The following is a 5,524-nucleotide window of genomic DNA, read 5'->3' as shown; positions in this document are numbered from 1 at the left end:
AGAAAAAATAGAGAGAGTATCTCATTGAAAAGAGAGATTGTAACTCTAGAGTTTTCTCCTCATAGTGGATTCTTCTATCCTTGCCCGTGGACGTAGGTAATTTTATGTTGAACCACGTAAATCGGTGTGTCCATTATTTTACCTCTATTTTTTACTACTATTGCTGCGATCCTGCTCTATTGGGCTCTGGATAGGACTGTCCAAAAAGCCCGTCGGGCCGGGGTCCGGCCCGGCCCGGGGTTAGCTCGAAAATCTGGGCCAGAACCGGGTCAGGGCCTAGGCCCGGGTCTTCTTGCCACGACGAGGCCCAGGCCTGATCCGGTTTACAGTGTCGGGCTGGGCATAGAAAACCGAGCCGCCGGCGGTCCGCGACCCGGAGCCCAGCCCGGCCGCAACAGTCACTTTGGGTGACCGTTGCGGGTAAAGTTCGGGCCGAGTTGGGTGACCGTTTGGCAAAAATGGTCATGAAGGTGACCGTTATGGTCGACCCGGCCCGACCAAAATGGTCATATTGGTCGTTTTGACCATTTTGCCCCTAAAAACAGTCAAAAACGACTATTTTGTGAGGGTTTTTGGTCATTTTCCTAGGAAACTGCCTCTATAAATAGAGGGGGTTTTCACTTCTTCTCCTCACATCAAAACTCATTTACTTCTCTCTAATACTCTCTTATACGATCTTATACTCTCTTATACTCTCTAATAATCTCTTATACTTTCTAATCCTTCTATCAAATGGCTTCCGAATCTGATTATGAAGAACAAAACCTATCTCCTACCGATCTTGAAATGAGTCGTCCTACAATAGATACTCCTACCGATCCTATCGGTGTTAATCCCGAATTCAGTGACGACAAATCTGGACCAAGAGCTCTTAAAAGGACGAGATCTGATGTGTGGAATTTTTTTGAGAAGATAGATAGACGTCACCAAGGATGAACATGGTAGGATCCTCACCTAGAAGGCTAAATTTGTGTTGTGCGGCTAGACTTTCCAATCTCATCATAAGAGCGGCACCAACCACCTCAAACGCCATATAGAAAACACAACAAAGGCCAGAATCCTCAAGGTGATATCCGACAATCTATGATTTCCCAATTCTCCTCTTCTGGTAGTCTCGGTAGTTGGAATTATGACGCTGCCCGAGCCATGAAATGCGTAATCAGGTTTATCATTCTTAAAAACATTCCTTTTAAATTAGTAGAAGATGATGAATTTAAAGATATGTTTAGAGATGGTTTTTATCCCGTATTTACAAAATTTTCTCGTCAAACCTGTCAATGTGATATTTTAAAACATTATCAGGAGGAACAAGAAAAAATAATTTCTTATTTTAAAAATTTAAACTATAAAATTTCTTTAACTTCTGATATTTGAACATCTAGAACACAAACTGGTTATTTATGTATCACAACACATTGGATTAATAAAAATTGACAAATATTTAAAATAGTTGTTTCCTTTATTGTAATTGAAGAGTCACATACTGGTATTAATATTAAAAATTTAATAATTGAAGAACTTATGAAACTAGAAATTGATCAAAGAATATATTTTTTCACTAGATAATGCAAGTAATAACAATGTAGTTGTTGATTTTATTAAAATAACTCTGTCATTATCATGTCATGGTGATCTTTTTCATATTAGATGTATTTGTCATATTTCAAATTTAATTGTTTAAAGTGCATTTACTAAAATTAAACCCATGATAGAAAAGGTTAGAAAGTTGTTAATATGCATAATGCTTCTGAACAAAGAATTAAAAGATGGAAATAATTTTGTAAAAGAAAAAATTATAAGCCCTGACTAATTCCAAAAGATGTTGTCCATAGGTGGAATTCCACCTATGCAATATTAAGTGTGGCAACAGAATATAAAGAAATTATAAATAATTTTATAAATTATTATGCTTCTAGTTCTAGCGCTGATAGCACTTATGGAATAACTAAAAATGAATGGACAATTATATGTAATTTAAATAAGTGTAGGCGTCTAAAATGTCTATAGATGTCCGCACGCAGCTCGAGATAAAGAGAAAACGATGAATGTCATCATCCGAGTCAGGAAAGATTACCCGGGTGGCCCGCACACTTGTCGGTCCGCTCCAAGTGCCCGTCGCGCTTGTTAGTCAGCTCCAAGTGATCGAACACACTCGTCAGTCAGCTCACACGCGTCGGTCAGCTCTAAGTGACCGAACATGCTCGTCAGTCAGCTCGCGCGTGTCAGTCATCTCCAAGTGACTGAACGCGCTTATCAGTCAACTCGCGCACGTCAGACAGCTCCAAGTGACCGAACGCGCTCATCAGTCAGCTTGCGCGAGTCGGTCAGCTCCAAGTGACCGAACGCGCTTGTCAGTTAGCTCGCGCTCATCAATCAGCAAAGCGTACAAGTCAACAAGACAACCAAATATGCAAATTGACAGAAAGTACAAGTCCGGGAAAGTTGGGAAACACCGAATGAATTCAAACAAGGCTCGGAATTTGCGTGGCGCACAGGTCATCTAGGGGTGACCCGTGGCCGCGCGGGTCACCGTGGTTTGTCCCACACCCAAAGTTGTTCAGAACGTCCAAAACGTGTTTTTTGCTGTTTTCACGGGATTTCTTCTGTTCCAGAGGTTTCCAACTGCCTAAATATCATCTCCAAACATGGTTACACGGTTGTCAACTGAGGATAATGCCAAATCCATCGTTCTTATCCAAACCCCCCCCCCAACCGTAGCCTATAAATACAGGCCTAGGGGCTCATTTCACGGGGGCGATATATATCAAGAGGACAATGTGCTGCTGGATTAAGGAGTCAAGGAGCATGAATTTACAGTGAAAGCAAGTCAGATCTCGGCGAACTTCAGCATAAAGAGGAAGGTTTTCAAAGGATCTGAACCCGTATTTCCCCCGTCCATTCCTTGAGATTAGGCTTAGTCTTAATCTCGAGAAGAGTTACTGATTTCGCTTGGTCAATTTCAATGCTTCATGCGAATACTTCCTTGGTAAAGTAGGAGCTTCGTTAATTTTCTAACAACTGGATCTGATCCGCGGTAGTCCACGGATATCAACATCCCCAGCACAGGCGAAGACCCTATGCAAGCAAGAGTTGATAAACAGTTCTTGTGTTTATTTTCTAGAAAGTTGTAATCTTTATTTTTGTTATTTGAATTCATTATAAACGATCAAATTTATAATGAACTTGATAATGAAAACTACTTTCGACGAAAAAAAACTGGCGACCACGGTGGGAGCCAATAGCCTTTCTGCGAAGGATGATGTGTTGCAACCTCGGATCCGAATCCCGGTTGACGTAGAGGTCGAGTACGAGTTCGACCATGCCAAGTTCAAGGAATATCTGTCGTCCTCCTCCTCCAGATCCTCTGCTTCTCACAAGCGTAGGAAGATCAACGCTCCCGTTATTGCTGCAATCACACCTTGCAACGCCCCTCCGGCCTCCAACGAGGCTGGATCTGCAGATCTGGACCCTTCCTCCATCAAGGAGTCAATTGCTGAAGGCGCGCCAACTCTATCAAAGAGGCACGCCAAAGGCAACGCCGACGACTTGCGCACCAACTTGCTAAGGCTTTGGAGCCAGTTGACGGGATTCGCTACGAAGCGGATCTGAAGTCCAGAAGGCGCCAACCGCCAAAACAGCGGGCGAACAACCCCTCCTACTCCAAACTAGCGAAGAATGAACGTGTCTGTGTCAAAAGGACCCGATCAACTCTTCAGGAGCGAATTCAGAAACACCGCGTATTACTTGCGCATGCAAGAATTATTGTGCAAGAAGCCAAAAAATTGCAGGAGGAAGAAGTGGAAAAGAAGCCACAAAGACTGCACAAAGTATGGAGGTCAAAGTCCAAGACGACAACCGAAAAGATAAAAAAATACGGGTCAATCAAGTTTGACCCTCCAAGCCGTTGGTCACTCAAGTCTGACCCTCCCAACTGCGGGTCACTCAAGTCTGACCCTCCAAGCAGTGGGTCACTCAAGTCTGACCCTCCCAACTGCGGGTCACTTAAGTCTGACCCTCCAAGCTGCGGGCTACTCAAGTCTGTCCCTCCAAGCCACGGGTCACTCAAGTCTGACCCTCCTTGCCGCGGGTCACTCAAGTCTGACTTGCCCAGCTGTGGGTCACTTAAGTCTGACCCGCCCAGCTACGAGTTACCAAGGTCTGACCCGCGCCAGGGCCAAGACAGGAGACATTTTGCACCCGTTTTTCTGATTCCGTCGAGTTTCGCCCCTGTGCTGATTGATCCGATACTTCCAGTGAAGCCACGTGATAGTGTGAACTCATCCAGAGGCAAGAAAGCAATGACAGATCATTTGGGTCCTTTGCATAAGGATCGAGGCAAAGTTTCGATCAAAGAGCGCTTGGGTCCGATGAATGAACCCCGAGCAACTTATCGAGCTGGGGGTCGCACTCGCCCTTACAACAAGTCTGAGTCTTATTGTAAAGAGGAAACTCCCATAACCGACCGCCTCAGACTGTGTGTCAAAGTCCAGGAGCCTGTTGAGATCCTACGCTCACGAAAACGTAGCCTCAAACATGTAACTCCTGAAGACGCTAACAAAGTGTTGAATTCCCAGAGGAAAGCGTGCTCGTCTGACGGCAACTTTATACCTGGGGAGTCATGCCAACACATGATGGGTTGGGGGGGGGGGGGGGGTATGAACAAGTCTCAGAAAAGAAGTAACCGAGAAACGGACTCTCATTGTCCGTGTGCTAAAATAATCAGGGCAGTATTATCAGCGTGTAGCTGCCCCAAGACCGCTCCACAGAGGGTCTCGGTATTGGAAAAGATCTCCACTAGAACATCCAAGTCCAAGCCAAAGCGTTTTTGTACAAAAAGATCAGCTGCGCAAGATGACGAACTCCCAGAAGTCACTATCAATACAGAGTTTTAGTCCCTGTCATTTTTCAGACGTATCCTAATGTATAACTCGGTTACGTACGGGAACTACTAGGCGTAGGGACTATCACAAGACGAATAGAGGATTATCCTCGGATGATGAAGCATCAGATGCGAACTATGTAGTCACTTCTGACAATACGGTATCCAGCCCAGAACAATCCCACGAGGCATTTATGATCAACACCGAGCAAATGGCCAAAATCATCGAGGATGCTTTGGATAAGCAAAAAGAGAACTTCAAGTTCGAATTGGAAATGTCCATGATGCAGATGAAGGAAGAGCATGACCAACAGATTCAGGCTTTGTCCAATCAACTTGGTGAATCCAGCCGTCGCAACATTGCTAACCAAACAGGTAGCGATTCAGATGTGGACGAACACCTCGATGCAGATAACCCTCCCGTTGACCAAAACGTTGGGGGTGACCCCACTAAAGATAATGACACTGGGGTGGTCCCACCGAAGATGACAATACCGGGGGTGGCCGCCTTGCTCCTCTTAGAAATCGTCCAAAGTATGATACAGACGAGGACGAAAAGATGAAAGACCTCGAGAGAAAAATCAACGCTCTGATGTCTGCTGGAGAGGTGAAGAAGATCGGTATTCCGTGTCTTTATCCAAGAGA

Source organism: Asparagus officinalis, chromosome 3 (assembly GCF_001876935.1).
Source record: "Asparagus officinalis chromosome 3, Aspof.V1, whole genome shotgun sequence".
Classification (NCBI taxonomy): Eukaryota; Viridiplantae; Streptophyta; class Magnoliopsida; order Asparagales; family Asparagaceae; genus Asparagus; species Asparagus officinalis.
The sequence above is the reverse complement of the archived record's forward strand: the minus strand, read 5'-3'. Positions refer to the sequence as shown.